General features: G+C 51.8%; 1 protein-coding gene across 2 annotated transcripts in view; it reads left to right on the top strand.

Annotated features, from left to right (window-relative positions):
* The first annotated feature begins 1,801 nt into the window (after positions 1-1,801).
* The window catches only part of ACVR1 (activin A receptor type 1), a 58,360-nt gene continuing 39,351 nt past the window's right edge, over positions 1,802-20,810 (top strand). Inside the window, exon 1 of one of the 2 annotated variants that reach the window (XM_064155241.1) lies at positions 1,802-1,954. The gene's annotated coding sequence lies outside the window, so the exon portion shown is untranslated. The other variant, XM_064155250.1, reaches the window with a different exon arrangement.

Here is a 20,810-nt window from a genome sequence, read left to right as displayed (position 1 = left end):
ACACCCCAAACACCAGCATCCAGAACTCGTTCATCCACTGAAAGTCAAGCAGAGGATTTTCCTCCCACAGTGTTCCACAGGATGTCAGGGGTTAGAAGGGAACCCAAGGAGATCCTCGAGTGCAAGTCCCCTGCCAGAGCAGGACCACACAATCTAGCACAGATCACAGAGCAACACACCCAGACAGGCCTTGAAAGGCTCCAGAGGAGACTCCACAACCTCTCTGGGCAGCCTGTGCCAGTGCTCTGGGACCCTTAGAGGAAAGAAGTTCCCCCTTGTGTTGAGCTGGAACCTCCTGTGCTGCAGCTTACACCCACTGCTCCAGTTGTTTCCAAGCCATGCAGTTCCTCCTGTCACCTGGAAATCCTGCAACCAGCCACCAGCTAGAAACGGCTTTTAACCCAGCAAGGTGGTCTTTAGCGATGGGGGAAAACATCCATGCGGGCTGCCATTGTCACCAGTGCTTCAAGGCTGGAAGAGGCAGCTGGGGTTTCAGAGGTGCTGGCTGTCAGCACCACCTGTGGAGCCTCAAGGGAAGCTTGGCATTTCTGCAAGTTTAGCTGTTTACTTAGAGTCTGCAAAGTCCTATTTAGGGACCCAACCTTTAGTCTTCTCTTTGAGCAAACGGTCCTTGTTAGAGCTGTGTTTTCTCCTGAGGAACACCTACACATGAGCTATCGAATGTCACATTCCGCTGTTTGGCAGCACACCCTGGAAAATTACTGGCCTTGTACTGTTGAGCCAAATGTAGGCCTAGCTGTGGTTTTGAGGGAATTAGTGCTCTTTTCTCTGTTAAAAACACTCCTGTTACTCATAATGAGTCAAAGCCTGGCCCCGTCGGGAGAGCGGTGCGCAGCCAGGCTGCAGGCACGCAGCAGCTTCTGCGGGAGCCCTTCCCAAAGCCTCCCTGCCGCTGCCCTCTCCCAAGGGAACCAGCAGCTGCTTCCCGCCCCGACACCACCGCGGCGCTTGCTGCCCATACTGCCGCAGCCGGACTCAGCTGCGTCCTCATGCCTGTTTCCCTCCTCAGCCTCTGCCCTCGTCTCTCACAGCCGTCGGTGCCGCTGCCCGGAGGTGCCGCGCCTGTGCGGGCAGACAGCTCACAGCTCATCGTCCGGCACACAGGAGGCATGGCGCAGGGACAGCGCTCCGGTCCTCTGGCCTGCAGTCCTTCCCTGCCGCCTCCGCAGCTGCAGGCAGGGCTCCGGCCAGCCCCGAGATGCTGTGCCAGACACAGGAGCAGAGTTTGCCGTGGGCCGTGCACAGACCTTGGTGCCTGCCTCTCCTGGATCCCCCATGGCTTGATAACCTTAAAGGTCTCTTCCAGCCAAAGCTGGGCGTAAACCCGGGCGACTGGCCCGCTGGCCGCTATGGGCTGCTAATGCCACTTGGGCTCTGCCTCTGTCAGCAGGGCTGTGCTCGATGGGGCTGCCGGGGAAAGCTCGCCCGCGCCTGCTCAGCCCGGAGCGCAGGGCGATGCCACCGGGCGGGCGAGAGAAGGACGCGAGTCAGGGCGGTAGCTCCGCGCTGATGGCTGACCGCGGCGGAAGGGCCCTTCCAGCCCGCACCAGTTGTTGATTCCAGGATTCCATGGCATGAGGTGTGCCGGCAGACGCAGGGCCACGCCGGCCGCAGCAACGCTCCGCGCCTGATGCTCTGCCCCCCGCACTCCTCCAAGCACCCTCCCGGCACGGACACGCCACGCCGATAGGGGGCGCCACCCCGACCGGAAATGACGTTCGGGTCCGGCGTGACGCGTCACGGCGGCCATTGGCGGGCGGGGCTGCCCCGCCCGCGCCCCGCCCCGGCCCCGCCCCGGCCGCTGCCGTCCCCTTTGTCAGCGCTCGGCGGCGGGCAGAGTCCCGGGCCTGGAGAGCGGTGTCCGCGCCGCCCCCGCCGCCCATGGACGGCACGCCGCCTCCCTAGCGACGTCCGCTGCTGCCGCCATGAGGAGGTGGGTGCAGCCGCTGGGGTGGGGGTCGCGGCGGGTCGAGCCGCGTCAGCCCGAGGCGGCTGTCGCGGAGCTGCGGGAGGAGCCCCTTCGGTTTGCCGGTGAGGGGTGCCGCGGCGGGGCCGGGGAGGCAGGGTTAGCGTGGGGTCCGTCTGGCAGACGCTCCTGCAGGGCTGGGCGCTGCGGGTGGGCAGGGGGTTGTGTCCGCCGCCCCTCTGCCGCAGGCCCAGCCCGTGAACCGCTGGCCTGGCGGCCGCTCCCGCCGCGGTCCTTGACCGGGGGCGCCGAGCGGGGAGCGTCATGAAATGCAGGAGGGAACATTTCAGCGACCGATGGGAGGCTTGGCCCCTCGACACCGGAGCTGCTTCCAGACAAGGCTGTGCGCCGGAGAGCGGCGGGGCCGCGCTGCTCGCAGCCGGCCGTGTCCTCGCCGCGCACGGGGGCTGGCTCCGCTGCCGCAGAGACACAAAGGGCTCGGTGCCGGTGGCTGTCGCAGGATCCGCGTGTCGGGGCTCTCAGCGCTGCCCTGCTCGCTGGCCGAGCCAGCCGCCGTGCCTGCCGAGAGGGGCACAGCCTGGGGACTTCTTTCTCTCTTTTAACCACATCAGATGGGCCCAGACAGAGGGGCAGAGCTGTGCCGCAGCGCAGGGGGCTCTGGCGGAACCGGACTGGCGCTGCTGATGTCAGCCTGCCGAAGGACCGTGGCTTGGTGGGCGAGGGCAAGTTAGAGGCCAGAGTGCTTTATGAATCTGCTGGAGGCCCTTCTTCTCCTGCCAGCTGTCATGGCGTGCCGCACAGCCAGCCGGCAGCAGCCCAGCGCTGCTTGCTTGCTTGCAGCCGGGCGGCTTGCGATTTCCGAAGCAGACAAAGCGGGTGGCAGGCCCCGAACTGCTGTGGGGACTTCTGCTGGCGATGGAGGCCAGGTCCTAGAAGAGGACAGCCATTCCTTCAGTCTTCCCGGGCCTCCAGGCTTTTAAAACCACATGCTGGTCTGTGACATCTGGGGCGTGAGTGTAGTAGGAGAAGCTGCCTGAGCAGTCTTTCCAACTCTGTTAGTCCATAAATAGGTCTCAAAATAACTTGTTTCTTGCAGCACTTTTGCAGCAGTCTGGGACCGAAGCATTTCATTTTCTCAAAAGTGTGAGTGAAACTCCTTCTCAGCAGGTTTGGAAAGAGCAGAGGTTCCTGTGGGTGTGCTGGAGGGGCCAGTTCATCAGAAGGGTGTTGTTACTGGTGGGAACTTGAAGATGCTGGGCTGAGCTGCAGAACTGACACTTCTTTGTGTACAGGCTTTTTGGAACCGGGTTGGTTTCCCAAATCTCACGGGTTTACGGTGTTGCCAGGCTCAGCCTTTGGGTTGAGAACGCTCCTATGGTTGTAGCAGTTTGCTGTGGGCAGCAGCAGGGCTATTTTTACATCTTCGGGTTTCTTTTGTTTCCTGTAATAGGATCTTTTCTTTGATCCTTGTACTTCATCTTCAGAGGCGATGTAGTGACCTGGAATGCAGCAGGCGCTTTGTAAATACCCTCCTGGTTCTCCCCTCGAATCTCTAGTGCTGTTTGAAGAGTTCTGGCTTGCCTTGGAATTGGAGTGAGGGAAAGCTGCAGTCCTGGATGTGGAAAGCTCTCAAGTGCACGTCTGGTTTCTTTGATGGCCCCAACTCTTTTTTTTTTTTCCTTTTGAGGAGGAGGTGTTACAGATCTATTTTAAGGGAACAAAAAGTTCTGTGTGTGCTGTGCTCTCCCTCGGAGGTGCTAAGTGTGTGCAAGGCTTTGAAAGGTTTGCCTTCCATCCCAATGTTTGGTTTGCTGGGATAAGACCTGCATTCCTCTGCTGGGTTTCGATGGGGTGGGGGTGCTGCTCCCTGCCCAGTGGCACAGGACTGGGGATAGTTACTGATTGATTACCCATCTCTGCTGCTCCCCTCCTTGTGCTGCGGTGACAGGGGTGTTCAGTTTGTCTCCGTTTGGGACAAGCTTTAAGGGCTGTTGCAGTAGGGGGGGAGACAGGCTCTTCTCACTTGCTCCCTGGGATAGGACAAGGAGCAATGGGTGTAAGCTGCAGCACAGGAGATTCCCTCTCAACACAAAGAGGAACTTCTTTCCTGTAAGGGTCACAGAGCACTGGCACAGGCTGCCCAGAGAGGCTGTGGAGTCTCCTTCTCTGGAGACTTTCAAGGCCTGTCTGGCTGTGTTGCTCTGTGATCTGTGCTAGATTGTGTGGTCCTGCTCTGGCAGGGGGTTTGGACTTGAGGATCTCCTTGGGTTCCCTTCCAACCCCTAATATCCTGTGACTTGGGTCATTTCAGTTTGTCCATAATCAGCCTTTGCAGGTCTCTATCATAGTTAGGCCAAAACTATAGGAGGTGAGGCTGCTATTTAATTTAAATAGCCTGAGGGAAGAAAACTATGTTTATATATTTTTAGTTTTAGGTCTTAAACTCATTTCAAAGTTGTAAGTTGGGAAAGGGAAATCCTCCTGACTTGGTGCTTCCAGAGACCTGGTAGACAGCCTCTGCCTAAGTTCCTCTGCACAGTAACTGTTGCTAACTTGCTTTCTCTTGACTTATTTTTGTGTGTGTTGGGAAACTGGAAATATTTTGGTTGTGTAGCTGCTGAAGTTGTTACTTTCTGTTTACACTCTCTGTAGAGAGTACTATGGCTGCCTTAGTTACTTATAGAACTGAAATGAGGACCTGAACAGCTCATGCAGAAATTCATCCTCTGCCTCCATGGACTTAAGTCATGAAGCAGCTTTGGCCATGGTATGTTCTTGGACCTTGCCATTTCACACACTTGAAACATGATAATTTATTTTGATGCCTTAGTAGTTGGATATTTGATATAGAGAAGTGGAAATAATGATCAGGATATTAACATTTATTAAGTCAGTTGCCTTTTTTCCCCCCTTTTTCTGAGGTGACCTGCTAAAGCTCACCTCTAACACCACTTCTTCCACAGGAGGAGGTGTTGAGGAGCTGAAGTGAAAGGGGAGGGCTAAATATAGCCATTTCCTGCAAAACTTATCTCATTTTTGAGGCTAGCATTCCAAATGAAATCTGTCTTCCCAAGCCTGCAGAGAGGATTTATTTTCCTGCTCTACTCTTAACAGGGAATGTTGTTGTTGTCTGCAGCCTGACTGTGTTACCAGTGCCAGTGTAGGGAAAGCCAGAAGGGTTGGTAGCTTGGGCTGGGGGAAACAGGCAGGTCTGTGGCCCCCTAACTTCACATGGTATTGTTCACCCATCTTCAGTCTGTGTCCAGCAGAGAGGGAATGGAGGCTTGCATCATCTTGCCAAAACTGCCAGGCACAGCAACAACACAGCCATCAAATAGCTTATTTGGGAGGGATGCAAATGAGCCTGGGAGAGGGATAAAAGTCTTGTGGAGAAACACCTCCCCTCTCTCCTAAGCCCTTCTCTGTCCTTGTATTGCTCTTTCACGAACTGCCTGCTTTTGGGGAGGGAAAGAGCAGTGGGCTCTTCGGCAGTGAAGCAGCTCTTGGGGTGGGAAGAGAACAGAGTGAAGGAAAGAACACCAGTGGGGTGTTGTGGGTGGGTTGTGTTTCTGGTTTTTTGTTGTTTTTCTTGGGGATGTTTTTTTTGGCCAGCTGGTACTCTGAAGTCATGCTTAAATTTAATGAAAGCCTAATGCTAAAATAGGTTCTAGGGACAGCCGTTGTAGAGTAATTAGGCACTCTTTTAGCCCTGATGGGAAAAAAAAAAAGAGCTGCTTGAATTCTCTTGCATTCCGAGGTATTTGAGCTCTTAAATGGGCATCTCTGTATCTGCTCTTGTGCCTTCTGTCTCCTTTACTGTGTTTAAACAGGTTACAAATTTGGTGTCCTCTCTCGTTAGGTTAAAACCAGACTCTCGCCCCTGCAGCTGTGTGGAGCTTCAAAACGTTGCAGCAGTGATGCTGAATGCAGTAGATGCTGGAATGGATTATCCAGAGGGGTTGTGGATGCCTCCTTCCTGGAGATGATCAGGGCCAGGTTGGATGGGGCTTTGAGTAGCCTGGTGTAGTTGAGAGGTGTCCCTGCCCGTGGCAGGAAGTTTGGATAAGATGATCTCTGAGGTCACGTCCAACCTAAGCCATCTTATGATTCCCCAGTGACTCCTGCAACCTCTCTGTGTGTGGAGATTCAGGGAGACCCACTGGGATGGATGGCAGGGTGGCCTTGATGAGGGTGTGCAGCCTGTTAGGGGATAGTTTATTTGCTTGGAGACCTGAGGGTAGTGAAGACTGAGATAGCTGAAGAGTGTGTTAGTTACAAAGGTATCCATCACTGTCTGAAAGCCAACCTTTTGAATCCTGCTGCAGACAAGTTCAGCAACTACACATGAAGGGCTAAGTCATTTACATCTTGTACATATGTGTAGACATCTAAAATAAGGACTGGTAGTATTGCTTAGTGTTGGAGAGATGACTTCCCAGAAGTTTACAACGTGGTTTAGGATCATGAATTCAGGAGAAGCTGTTGGCTCTGACGTGAATGGATTTTGGTGGAAATGCTGGCAAGAAACTCCCTTTTTTCCTTCACTCTGTTTTCAGCCAAAGACATTGAAGTGTGGTCAAATGGCTGTGAGTAGCTGTAATGAAACAATTCTGTTTGTCTTGTTGGACCGGGGGTGTCCATGTGCCTGAATATCAGAGTGACCCCTTAAAATGTGGCCTCTTGGAACTGCACACGTACAGTTCAGCATTCCCACGCTCCTGTTGCAGTAGCTCACATCTGTAAGCCTTACTGGGATCACTACATGCTCTCCAATTTTCACTCTCGTGACCAGCCCTACAGTGAACTAACCATGAAGTAGGACTGCATCCAGCTTCTGAGGTTCATTCTGTGTGATGGCAAGCATTTTCTAGAGGGAGCATCAAGAGTCTGCTGATACTGCTGGTGAAAGAAGCACATTGCCACTGCTTTGTGTGCAGGACGGTAGCAGTGTGGTTAGAAGTGTGGTGGTGTTCTGTGCTTGCGGTTCAGGTGCTGGCTCTTCCCTGGAAGGCCAGAGCTGCCTTCATGATTCATCTGCCAGTGAGCAGTGAGCATCAGGTGCTGCAGTTATTATATGGTCCTGCCTTTGAACTGGGCCCTTTTGATCTGCTGCCTCATATGAGGCTGAACTCGCCCTGGCTGGTTGCTGTGTGGTGTGGTGGCTGTGCCTGGCAGCGCTGGGCACAGGGCATGTTGGATGGAGGATTCTGCCCAGCTCTGCTTAGGACATGTTTCATGGTTTTTGTGTCAGCAGACTAGTGTGCCACCAGCTCTTGCACACCTCTAAACTCCCAAAATCAACCTCTCTCATCTCCAATGATCATGGTCCCCTTCAATTTAAGTACAAAGGCAACATAAGTCTCTAAGCAGTTTGGGTCTGAAGGCTGAGGACTTACCCTCAACTGCTTTGTGCTCAGGGAACAGCTTTTTAGTTTTACATGGTGGTTGGCTCAGTCTTGTTACAGAATTGTCGGGGTTGGAAGGGACCTTAAGGATCATGTACAAAGCTTTTGCTCTACGAAGCTTTGTGAGGTGCAGCCTAAATAAACTGCCTTTTGCCGAGGAAAGCAATGTTCGAAGGGCAGTGTTACAGAGGTCTTAAAGTGGCAGCTGAAATGTGAGTCAATGGAGGTGATGATTTTGTATGATTTGCTCTGCTGAGAAATAAGGAGCTAACATGTGGACAGTCAGGAGCTGTAGCATGGAAATGTACAAGATTGTGTGGTGCCTGCAAGTTGCAGAATGATTGTGGTAGGACACTCAAGAGCTTTGGGGATGGTGAGTTTGGATCTTATCTTGATTTTTGTTTGTTTGTTTCATAAAAGGAGTTGGCTATGTTCTTAGGGCTGTGGGTGGACCATTACATGCAGTGATCCAGGAGTAGTTTGGGGCTTGGGAATTTACCTCTGACTGGGAAGCATGGAGTGGGAAGGCAGAGGAGGGTGGAGGAATGACCTTTGCATGCTTTGTCCTTGTGCTTCTTTCTAAGCTCTGCTGCTAGCCCCTTCTGGAGGCAGCAGGCTGTTGTTGAGCTAAGTGTACGTTTTGTTGTGACCTGAAAAGGCAGCTGCATGCTTCCTTGTCCCCAGAAGTACTTTTTGTCAGTGTATCCCCCTCTTGAAATGCTCCTGGCAGTGTCATGCCATGTTATTGTTGGCTACCTGTAGTGTTCCTGGGAAAGTCCACGTGGAAGTGTCTGTGTCTTACTGTAAACTAACTCAAGCGTGCTCCAGGAAAAGAAGACTATGGCTTGATTAGGAAGAGCTTCTTAAAACAGAAGACCTGCAGTTTGGTGATGGTCCAAGGCAGACTTCAGGCTCTTCACTTGCCTTGTCTGGAATGAATAAAGATGGAGGTAGGAGGTGGTGGAGTGGAGCACCAACAGCTATTATCTAGGCCTTTTTACAGACAAGGAGGTGATGCTGCAACTCCAAACCTTCTGTCCTAAGTATCTGAAATGTTCCTTCTCGGCATGCTGAAGCCACAGATGGTCTTCAGTTGAATGGAAACTGGTAGGAGGACTTCTTCCTCATCTCCCAGAGCAGTTGTAACACGCTGTGCTCACTGGAGGTCAGGCATTTCTTGTTCTGACTGCAAACCTTACCTCTCTGCTAATAAGCTGCAGAAGAGAGGCCAGCAAACAGCTCTTCTAATTGCAGGTCTGCTGTTTGTCTGGCAAGTCTCCTGTAACAGGAGCAGGTTGGCAGCTCTTCGGCAGCTGCCTTTGGCTGGGCAGATAGCTTGGAGGCTAGAGGTGGCTTCTTTTGAAGTCCTGCAAGCTGCTGATCTCTGCTTTCAGGAGCCTGTGTGCCTCGGCAGGCCCCTCCAGCCTCTCTCCCATGGCCTGGGGTTCCTGGCTGAGCAGGCAGTCGTAGGCAGTTGGTGCTGTGGTTGTGCAAGGCTTCTTGCTGGCTGCTAATGCCAGAGGAGTGAGGAGTCATGCTTGTCCCCCTCCATGTGCTCTCTCTCCTCCTCTGGCAGTGCTGGGGCCATCTTGGTTAGAACTTAGCCTGCTTTTGCCAGATGAGGTCCAACCCGTGTTAATTTCTGCTTTGTTTTGTCATGCTGATGCCAAGGAGAGATCTGTGAGTGAGTGGCTGGGCAAAGGTGTAGGACTGTGAGCCACCTCGATGTGCTAGTGAAAGCTGTGACCTTACTGCAGTGTGGTGTGGGTGTGGAGTTTTCTGTCTGTCACCAAGGCTGGTGGCAGGGTGCCTTGACCTGGTTTGTCAGTGCCAGAGTAGATCTGCTGTGATCCACTCCCCTGGAAGAGTTCTTACGGGTTTCTTTGCTGCCTACTTATTCTTGGCTCAGGTTGTTGCTCCAAGGCTCAAAGACCATTTTGGAAGCTCCACACAGCACAGCTTTTGTACCATGGTTCTGCTGTCCTCCTGTCCTTTGTTCTTGCAGGAGCTGGGACTGGCATGGTGGTCAGCCTCAGACGCTGCGCACTACGGCAGAGCTGCTGAAGTTACTCATCCCTCTGGGGTGGATGATCTCCTACAGTGTCAGCTGGTATGGAATTGGAGGGAGAAGAGATCTCCATCTCCCTAGGAACAGATATAAAATTAAACAAAATGTGTGTTTGTATTAGTCAGCCCAAAACAGACGCTGCTATTTAGGGCTCTCCACTGCAGTAAAGTTGTCTCTTGTGTTTGTGGGGGAGGAATGCAACAATTAAGTAATTTTAAGCCTGAATCTTAAAAGATAAAATAAAATGAAAAGATAATGATTTGCTTTAGGAGAAGAAATTAATTGTATCATGTTACCTTAGAGAAGAGATAGATGGGAGCTGGCAGGTTTTTTACTACTGTTAGAAATTGTGTCCGTGTTGGAACTTTTTCTTGACTTGGTGGGGGTTTTTAATCTGTTAAATCTCACTCTACTGATGCTGAGAAGTTGAAGCTGTAGTTCTGGCTGGCAGCCTGCTAAAATGTGGCTTTCATGGATTCTGGTGGCATAGGCTGGAGGATGACTTGGCAATGCGTTTGTGTGCAGAGGCATGATGTGCGTGACTCCTGGTTGCTGCTGTCAGAATGAAAAGGTGTGTGCCTGTAGTGCACTTGGTGTTTCATCAGCTAATTCATCTCTGCCTGGGAGTGGAGTTAAAGGACATTGTGCAGTGGTGTTGTGGTTTTTTTTTTTCCTTAAAGTGATGTTTTTGATTTAAATTTCAAATGCTGACTCAAGTGAAAATGGCAACAAGAAGTATTTTGGAGGTAGTCTCAGCTCAGGAAGGAGGTGCTGATCCTCCTGGATTAAAAACCAAACCAGAAATGCAGTGGCAGGAGGTGTGCTTTTGATGGTCATGTTTGTAATAGGAAAGTAAAAATAGCTGTTTGGAAAACTTGGGTTGAAATTCCTTCCCACACACTCATTCTTACTTACCAGGTATTGATCAAAGTAGTTTTTATTCCGCTTGACCGATATTTTTGGCGTGAATTGTAAAACCTGTGTGCATCCTGAGTGATCATGGTGATAAAAAGATGCTTGGGTGGCAGTTTTGCCTCCACCTGCTGCCTTTCATCTTGAGGGTAGGAGGTGTCGCTGTGGCGTGGGACCATTCTGGAGCTATCCTCACTGCAGCAGCACAGCTCTGACTGATGCAGCTCTTGCCCTCACCTCTCTCTGGGGCAGAGCCCTGCTGCTGCCCCTGAGCAGCCCTGTCTGTCCAGACTAGCTAACCAGACACGAGTCTGCAGGGGCAGAGGTGTGCCTTTGCTTTGTGGTTACGAGGAAGGTTAAATCATTGGAGCCTTGGCAGTTCTCCAACATCTTTGCATAATGTGAGCCCTTCTCTGTCCAGAAGGAAACATGCAAGTTACTTCAAGTTGCTGGGAGAGAAGAAAAAGCTCCACCTAAGAGACTGTGAAGAAAGCTAGGTTAGGTTTCCCCTGACTGCAATCCCCATCGCACACCTGCGGCAGCAGGCAAGGCGCAGTTGGGAGCTGTTGGCTGGTGGCTTCCCACTTCTCAAGTGTGTCAATCAGAACCTGGGCTTTCCTCTGTGCCTCTTCTCATGGATTCAGCCCCTTGGCTTTGGGGATCGTGCACAGCTTAAAAATCCCTGGGCACCTCCTTGGCATTGCTTTTGCTCTTTTAACCTCACGTTAGCTGCTTGTCAAGTAAGCCGGTGCCGACGTGCCAGCAGTGCCGCGCTTGTGTGTCGGTGGACCCGGCGTGTTTGCATCAGCCTCTGGTAGAGAATCGCCTCCACGAGTGACGTGCTGCAGCTTGCCCAAGCACCAGGCTGCTGTGCTGCCTCTCTGCCGGCGTTCCACACCGCTGTAACGCTCCCTCGTGTCCGTGCCTCTGAAGCAAACCCGTGAATAATTGTATTGCAAAACCTGTTCTGGGCTCCGGAGCTGTTCAGACCCTTCCCTTCACACACGCTCCCTGGGACACACGTCGTGTTTGGAAGACTGGGTGCTGCAAGAGGACCGCTCCTAAATCCTGGCAGCGAGCCCCTAAGTGCCATTAAAATCCAGTTTGGAAGAAGCATGAGATTTCCATAGCTTCTGCAGAAGCTTTTAATGAGTGGAAAAGTCTTTGGCTTCGTGTTTTCAGCTGGGATTTGATCCTGGATGTTGGTTAGACGTTCAAATAAAACACTTAACTGGATGCTGATCCAGCATCCAGGGTTTTGAGGGAACTTTGTCTTGTTTCTCCATTAGGAAGGCCAAAATGACATGCAGTGCTGAGCCAGGAGACTCAACTGGCTTTCAGAAGCTGTCAGGTTGCTGGAGTCTCTGGTGAGAAATTGGAGTTTCCTAGCCTCCAGACCAGTTTTATGCCTTCTTTAAAGGGTCTGCTGGGAGTAAAACTTGCATCATGCCCAGTCTGGGGACTGTTTAGAGCTTTGAGATGCAGACCAATTAGAATGATGTTGGTTTAGTTCCCAAAGTGGATGCTCTTTATTCTCAAAGAAGCCCCACTGCATGGAAACAGGAGCATGGAAGGCTCTGCAGTGTTAGCATGTGGATGGACTTGGCTTACCTTTACAATCATTATCTGCTGGCCATGGAGCTGTGGGGAGTGGACCGAAGAACATGGGAAAGGTGAAGCCACCTGGAGTTGTTCTGCAAGGCTGCATTTAGAGAGCCACAGTGGTACGTCAGCATGGTGGCAGATGAAGACAAAAGGAAGGGATATCATACAATCAGTCAGGGTTGGAAGGCACCCCAGGGATTATCTAGTTCCACCCCCTTGGCCATGGGCAGGGACACCCTACCCTAGATCAGGCTGGCCACAGCCTAATCCAGCCTGGCTTTAAACACCTCCAGGGTTGGGGCCTCAACCACCTCCTTGGGAAACCCCTTCCAGGCTCTCACCACTCTCATGGTGAAGAACTTCCTCCTCATGTCCACTCTGAATCTTCTCCCCTCCAGCTTTGCTCCATTCCCCCCAGTCCTGTCACTCCCTGAGAGCCTAAAAAGTCCCTCCCCAGTTTTCTGTAGGCTCCCTTCAGATACTGGAAGGCCACAAGAAGGTCACCTGGGAACCTTCTCTTCTCCAGACTGAACGGTCCAACTCTTCTAGTCTGTCCTCATAGCAGAGCTGCTGCAGCCCTCTGAGCATCCTCATAGCCTTTCTCTAGACATGCTCCAGCATCTCCATATCCCTCTTGTAATACGGGTTCCAGAACTGGTTGCAATACTCCAGGTGGGGTCTCAGTAGAGAGAGAGAATCACCTCCCTCGACCTGCTGGCCACACTTCTCCTGATGCAGCCCAGCCTCTGGTTGCATTTCTGGGATGCAAGCGCACACTGCTGGCTCATGTTGAGCCTCTTGTCCACCAGCACCTCCAAGTCCCTCTCCTCAGGGCTGCTCCCAGGCCAGTCACTGCCCAGCCTCAATTTGTGCTTGGGATTGCCTCTACCCAGCTGCAGGACCTTGCACTTTGTCTTGTTGAACTTTATAAGCCCACCTCTCCAGCCTGTCCAGGTCCCTCTGGATGGCATCCCTTCCCTCCAGTGTGTCTGCTGCACTGCACAGCTTGGTGTCTTCAGCAAACTTACTGAGGCTGCACTCAATGCCTCTGTCCATGGCACTGACAAAAGTGGTGAACAAGACTGGTCCCAGGACTGATCCCTGAGGGACTCTGCTTGTCACTGGCTTCCACTCTGACATGGAGCCATTGACAGCCACTCTTTGGGTGTGGCTATCAAGCCAGTTCTTTACCCGTCTAGTGCTCCACTTATCAAACCCCTGTTTCACCAGCTTGGAGACCAGGATGTGGTGTGGGACAGTATCAACAGCTTTGCTCAGGTCCTTTCTATTTTGAAGCTCTTGAGAAGTGAAATGGATGCAGTTACCAGGGTGTGGTTCCTTTGCACAGTGTCCTCTTGTTGTTCTTGCTTTGCAGCATTAAGCCCTGCATGACCCAGGCCAGTATCCCTCTCAAAGGAAGAGTGAGGAACCTTCCCTGCATCAGAAACTGGCCTTTGACTTGTAGCTTTTGAAAGATTCTGGTGTTTGTCCTGTGCTATTTGATGATTCTTTGGAGGCTTGCTGGAAGAAAGCAACAGATTCCTTCTCTGAAGAGGGAGATTTAGCTCAAATCTGGCAAGAGAAGCAAGTGTGCTTCTTTGGGCACCTGTGTCCCAAAACATTCTCCAGATCATTCGGGCCAGGGTGGTGCTCAGGGTGCTGGTGGACGCTTGCTGCACGCTCGCTGCCAGGGGACTCGGAGCAGGCTGGCGGCCAAGCTCTTGCAGCCAGGCATGGTGACAGGCTGGCGGTGCTGGCACCTTGGTCCCCTGGGACGGGGAGTCAGCTGGGGCTGAGGAAGCAGCAAACCATGTTTCCATCTGATTGACGAACTGAGAAATGGGGTGTGTTACACCCACACAGCCTCCCCCAGGTCACCCAGACAGGCCCAGCTGGCTGGTTTGGGCTAGATTAGTTCACCAACTGCAGCTGTGGTGGCCTTTGGCTTAGAAACGTCTGATATTTTGCTTTAGCAGCGAAATAAGGCTTGGTCATTTGATAGGGTTGATATTCTTGCATGCTTAGCAGAGCCAAGCTGCTGTAAGCTGTTTTCCAGGTGAAAGCAAGCTTTTGGAAGATTCTGTTTGTGAGAGAGTGAATAATCCAGGTATGTGTTGTGCTGTCTTACAGTAAAGCTAAAAACTGGCAGCTGGGTATCTGGGTGTGGAAATAGAGGCATGGAGCTGCTGTGGACAAGGCCTGGTTAGTGAAATTCCCCAAGTGCAGTCAAACCAGTCCTGAGCAGGGCTTAGGCTGCCTGTTGTGGGCACTGCCAGCCATGTCTGCTCCTTCCCATGCTGTCTCTGTTTCTCTGCCATTGCTCTGCATGCTTTTGCCTGAGTTCTTGGTGGAGCAAGTGAAGATTTCTAACAGTAACGCTGGGGACTATCCCTCCCCATCTCTGCAAGCAGTCACAACATGCTCTCAGTAGCAGTCAAAGATCATCTTAGAATCAACCAAGTTGGAAAAGATCTCCAAACTCATCCAGTCCAACCTAGCACCCAGCCCTGTCCAGTCAGCTAGACCATGGTGCTAAGTGCCTCATCCAGGCTTTTCTTGAACACATCCAGGGATGGTGACTCCACCACCTCCTTGGGCAGCCCATTCCAATACCAATCACTCTCTCTGGGAATAACTTCCTCCTAATCTCAAGCCTATGCCTCCTCCGGCACAACTTGAGACTGTGTCCCCTTGTCCTCCTCCCCTTCCATCCTCTGTTCCTAACAAATCTGCCTTTTATTCCTTGGGAAATGTTCCTTAAAGCCTGCGTTTAGCTACTCTTGGAAGTACCCCAATTTGTGTTGGACAATAACAAACCTTTCTTTAGAGAAGAACGAAAGCTAAGTGCAAAATCAGATGTAAAATTGGTTAAGTTGTGCCTCAGCTTGCTAAGTTAAATCCCCTCAATCAGCTAGGCAGTGTTTCAATCCATCCCAGACCTTGGCATGAAGCCTTCACCTGTGCCCATGTAAAAGGCTGGTCTGAAGCCCTTGAACACCAGGTGAAATCCTAAATGGTGCGTGGGGGAGATTGGGCTTTGGGGTTTCTTTTTAACTTTGAGTTTTGCTTAGTTTGCCTTTGAGTCATTATGCTCACACAATTACTCAGGAGGGTTTATTTTGCATTTCTGTAGATACTTCCCCCCCCCCCACCACCCCTGGTAGTAGTCCAAAGGAATTTCCATCCTGAGTACAGAATTCCCTGTTCCAGTGAAGTGGCTGCAGCAAAAGGGAGAGTGTGTTTAGGGAGGAGGTATATTGATTCTGTGGGTTTATCCAGCAGGAGCTGAGGAGGGCTGGAGGTATGAAGTACTTTGAAATAATATTATTGTTCCTTGATGCATTTTGAAGAATTAAGGTTTTGAAGCTGAGGGAAGAGACAGGAGGAAGGGAATGAAGTTGTAAAGCAGAGTGGAAGCTTCCAAGAAAGCTTTACTCTTCTCTAAGGGCAGTGTGTGGGATCATGCAGCCCTGGAGCTGTGCAGTAGGGAGCTGGGGCACTCTGTGCAGTGCTAAAATCGTTCTGTGTTCCTCAGCCCAAGCAGCCTATGCAGCCTGGCTGGATTTTCAGGTGGCCAGGATTGCTTTCTCCTGGGGAGCAGTGTGAACCTGCACAGCTCCCCAGCTCCTGTGCTTCTGCCCACAACTGCTGGCTTGGCAGCTCTGCCCTGAGGACGTTTACCACAAAGGTATTTTGAAGCTGTTTGACTCCTCTGCAGATTTGCTTGTGGGAACCTGGGTGCTTTTTGGGCTGTGCATCGTGGCTGTTCTGAGCTGGCCTTACTGCTGGCCCCTGTGCCCTAGTGCCATGGCAGAGCTGGGCAGACATCTCCTGCCCTTTCCTGCCCAGCTGGTGACGAAAGAGCTGATACTGTGCTGGTCACATGCAGACCCCCAAGCTGAGCCTGTGCTTGGAATGCCTGTTCCCAGCAGGGCATGGACGTGCCCTCTGGCTTCTGTCTGGTGCCCCTTGTCATAGAGCCATGCAACAGCTGCAGGACTTGAGGAAAGCAAGCAGGCTGAGGAGTTCAGGAGGGAGAGGTCCAGTGAGCAGAACTGGAACAAAGCAAGGTACAGTTGCACAGCCAGAAACACTCCAGGCCCTCTATGCAGCTGCAGGTAGAAGTATGTTACAAGGGCTGTTATTTGAAGACTTCTCCTTAGACGTGTTTCTTGCAGCAGTGTTTTCTGTCGGTGGCTCAGTGTTCGTTTGTGTCCAGCAACGCTTGTTTTCACTGAACCTCAGATGCTGTGTTGGTGTTGCTGAAGATCGCAGCTGGCTGGCACCCTGTGCACTTCAGACACTGGGAGGAAAGGAGGGGACAGAAAAGCATTGATCCTGTGTAGAAATAGTTGGTAGTTATACACTGCATTCAGGTGTAAAAGCTGCTTCGAGAAAACCCAAGGATGAAGAGGCAGATGGTTACTTCTCTCTGCTTAACCTGCTGCTGAAGTGCCCTGAGTGAGATTGACCTCAGGCTCCCTGTTCTTCTGAGCTACAACTGAAGGAGGAAATACTCAGGCAGTGTTCACAGTTGCCTCCCTTAGCTTCTCATTTGACATCAGCACGAGTTCTGTCTTGTCCTTTGGTAAGCAAGGGGACAATGTTTGATAATCATCTGCTCTGCAGCTTATGGGAGGTTCTTGTAGTGCAGAAGGCAGCTGGGAGAGAGAGTGGCCAGAAGAGAAGTACATGAACCAGAGGGCAAGGAAGGTAGAGGGGTGGAGTGGGGGTGCTCCAGAAATTGGAGCTTTGAAGGGCTTGATGTGAGTGAAGGCACTGATGGTGTTAGTACAGGAATAACAGAAGAGGAGCAAAGTGCTTTTCTTAGTTAAATGAGCCATGCCACGATACTTCTGTAGGTAGCTAAATGTCAGATGAACGCCTTGGCATGAAGGGTCTGAAGAAAATGCTGCATTGGCCCCCTGACTGGAGAAGATTCTAGGCAGAGAGAAGGTCTTGTTTGATCATGTCGATGGCTCTTCATGCAAAACAAACCTGCCCAACAAACAGCTTCATGCAGGAGCAGTTCTCTGGTTGGGTGGTTGGTTTCAAACTCTGCTAGCCTTGGTCTTGATTGCTTTTACTCTGGGAATCGAGGAGGAACATTGAGCCATATGCTCTGAAAATGGTGAGCAGGACAAGAAGGAAGCTCTTGCCTTCAGACAGCAGGAAAACATCACAAGCCCGAAACTTTGCTGTGTCCATGGTGAGTGTTACAGAAGTCAAAGGCAAAGGCTGCTGCACAGATGGGTAGAGAAGGCTTTTATTTTTACCAGCTCAAATTGTCTCAAGTGGGTTTGTGTTCTTTGGGCAATTCTGGGACTTCTGGAGATGTTCTGGTAACTTCTGAGTTTGTGGAGCTAGCTGCTTGTGGGAAAAGGCCATGTTAAGAGCACTGAGCAAGGGTTCCGTCCCCAGCTCTATCCCACTTGTGTGCTCGCCAGTGCTTAGCGATGTTTGGTACAAGGCTGCTTGTGGTGTGGGTTGGAGCCTGCGGTGGCAAGTGCATGGGGTGATGGCACCCACTGCTGTTAGCAGAGGTGGGTGTGCGGGGAAGCTGTTGCCGTGCCAGTGCTTCTGAGCTCGGAGTTAATCCTCCTGTTCAGCGAGGAAACAGCTAATAAGTGAGGAGATGCCTGGAGAATAGGCAACAGCTGGGTGCAGAGCAGAAATCTGCTAAAGCAGGAGTAATTTCTGTGGTGCTGCGTGGAGGGTTTTGTCTGCATTCAGCGGGGAAGGCTGTTGTTGACTCCCTGGAGCTGGCATGAGAAGTCTGTTTGAAGCTGAGACTTTGTTAAAGCACGGGTACAATGTGGCTGGCACCCTGTCCCTCCGCTTGCAGCACGATGGGCTCCGGTCAATAGGAGCTATTTTAATTGCTTTTTGCTCTGTTATGCTAAAGCTCCGCTGCTGGATGGAGAAACCCCTGACATATGTTTTGTCTGCCCCTGGAAGCGAACACTTTATTCTGCTTTGGTCATTCAAATGAATTTTGGGTGATTGTCAGCTGAAAACCGCCGTGCCCCTGGCAGCCCTTCAGCAGCCGGGCAGCTTCCTGCGGGCCGGGGGTGTCAATGTCCCGTTTGTGCGGGGGGCTGCGGGGCGCTGCAGGCAGGAAATGCCTCCCCTGGCAGCTCGCGTTGCCATCGCCACCGGGAGAGGAGAGCTCCCTTGGGCTGGTGCTCCTCTGCAGGGTGATGGCTGGTTAGGAAATAACCAGTAGCCGTGGCTTCTGTTAATTACCCGCCGAGGTAATGCTGTTGGGAAAGCTGGTCCGTGTCTGTCTGGCACCTCTGTCTCCTGAGGAGGCTGCTGCTAGTTGGTACACGCTCCATTGCCGCGTGTCTGCAGCCTGCTCTTGTGCTTTTTTGTCTCGATTGATTTTCATGATTCATTGCCCATGATCTCAGCAGAAAGCACACTTAGATGACACTGGAGACAGCTGTCTGTAGCAGGGGGACATTTCTGCCTGCTGAAACGGCGCCAGGTTTTGCTCCATCACTTTATCAAGTAACACACACGCATCGGTAAGATTTCCGTGTCTGATTCCCTTCTCTAGGTCACTGGTGTGTCACCTTTGGTTAAGGAGCCGTGCTAAACTCTCGCTCTAAACTCCCCTATCAGTTTTGTTCCTGTTATTTTTCTGATAATCTCTCTTGAGGTTTACTCTGCAGTGGAATGGGCTCTGCCCTGTGTGTGTGAAGGGCTCCAGCAGAGCTGTTTGGGGGATACGTGTGGGAAATGGGGGTGAGAGCAGAAGCCTGGAAGAGTCTGGGAGCTGCTGTGTCGCTTTTTCCAGTTCTAATCTGTCTCTCTCCTTTGCATGGCAAGCTGCAGCTCCAGATGTTGTTTTGCCTTGGAGATAGTGAATGGGGGAAAATAAGCATCCTTAATGTGCACAGAGTCAGCCTGGCTGGGTCTGTGCTGACAGGAAGCCGCAGAGATAAAACCTCCATTACTGGTGCCTGCGTCGCCTGAGTGGCCGATAAAACAATGCCATCTCCACTGAAACCAGTCCCAGACTGGCAGCAATCTGTGCCAACTGGGAGAGGAGACAGCTGCAGAGACTGAGGAGTGTGGCAGTGGAACTAAACATGAGCTGAACTTGGATACAGCAGCAGGGCTTTGCTCAGCCCTGCAAACACTCTCCCCTTTTTTCCATTAAAAGTTAATTCTTGGCCCTATTTTTTCTTCTTCTCCCCTACCCTACTCTGGAGTCCTGCTTGCTTGCTTCCAGTCACTGGTGGTGGCTGTTGGGTCGGGGTGAGAAGCTGGTGAAGGTAAGGTAGGAGAACATCTTTCAGGGTCAAGTGGCTTTATGGCTCTTAACTCCATCAGAGTTGTGTCATGGAGCACCAGTGTGGGTTCTGAAGCTCATCCCCTGGTGGGCTCTGTTTGTTGTGAGCTGCAGTTTGGTTTAGGCACATGCTGGATTCCTTCTGCAGAGCTGCAAGCTCTGTCTGCTGTGCAACCAACGTGCTCCAGCCCAAAGCGTGGGCATAAAGATCTTGGCCTCTTCTGGACAGCTTTGAGCCAGATGTAGTAACAACAACTTCCAGCAAAGGGCCCAGGCTAAATCTGCTCTGAAATGAAACTGGTGACAAGCTTGTGAGGAGCGTGCCTGCTGGCCAGGAGTGCCAGCTCCCGTGCTGCTCTGGAAGCTCTGTGTGTAACAGTTGATCCCTCTGCCACGTTACCTGAGTGTCCTGTGTCTCTTTCTGACCCCCTCCTCCTGTCCTGCTGATTTCTCAAAGGTATGAGCAGTTCACTTTGAAGTGATTGCTGCAGTGCTGCTGATTTCCTCTTTCATCTTTTCTTTGTTTGATTCTTTTTCCACTGCTTCTCCTGGAAGATGGCTGTTTCTGGTCAGCATCTGCTTCTCCCATCCCCTATCCCTTCCAGGCTGATGTAGCTGTCCCTCAGGGTTTGCAGACATCTGGGCAGTTGTGGAATGCTCACTTTGCTCACCTTGGTTGATACATCAATGCCTTGCTGGCCAGCTCTGCTTGTGTGGGCACTGCCTGGTACCCTAGAAATACCATCCTGGGAAATGCCAAAGGACTAAGCTGTGGGAAAGCTTCAGGATAAAAGGGCTGTTGCAGATGTTACTGGAGGAGGGCACCGAGGGCAAGCATGGAGGCTCCTCCTGCCCACCTCTGCACTCCCAGCATTCCTCCCACTGCTGCCTGTGGGCAGCATTGCCTGTCTTGCCCATGTGGTTCATGATGCCAGCCAAGCCCAGATGTGTTTGTGCCTGATCTAGCCCGTTTTCTGAAAACAATTTTGGATGCCTCAGTCCATTTTACTGTGGTTTCCTCAGTGTCTGGTTCAGCTGAGGCTGAGATGATTCCTGGTCATGGGCAGACATGGCAGCTACTGCTCTGTCTGCAACCCTGTTTCTGCTGGCTGCAGAGAGCTTGGATCTGTGCTGGGGACAGCCTGAGCACGAAACTCAGAGTCTCTCCTGCAGCCAAGAGATGGGTGAAGACTTGACAGGTTGCTGTGGAGGTGGATTTGGCCTGGTTGACCCATCTGGCTTCCACTGTGTAGATTCACTGACTGGGTTGGAAGGGTCCTTAAAGATCATCTAGTTCCAATGCCCTGCCATGAGCAGGGACCCCTTCCACTAGACCAGGTTGATCAAAGCCCCATCTAACCTGGCTTTGAACTCCTCCAGTGAGGGGGGCACCTCTGCAATGTTCCACTAAGCAGTAGAAAGGACGTGGACACCTTTTCCATTCTGAGTTGTTTCCATCAGTATTGTCATCTGTGCTGCCAAGCTGATGACCATAACTATCTAGGGGCATCCAAAAGGTAGGTCCTTGTGCCTTTGGCCATGCTTTTTACCCTTTTGGTAGGACAATTTCCA

Source organism: Pogoniulus pusillus, chromosome 2, assembly GCF_015220805.1.
Source record: "Pogoniulus pusillus isolate bPogPus1 chromosome 2, bPogPus1.pri, whole genome shotgun sequence".
In the NCBI taxonomy this organism is placed as follows: Eukaryota; Metazoa; Chordata; class Aves; order Piciformes; family Lybiidae; genus Pogoniulus; species Pogoniulus pusillus.
This window is presented reverse-complemented; position numbering and strand designations above follow the sequence as displayed.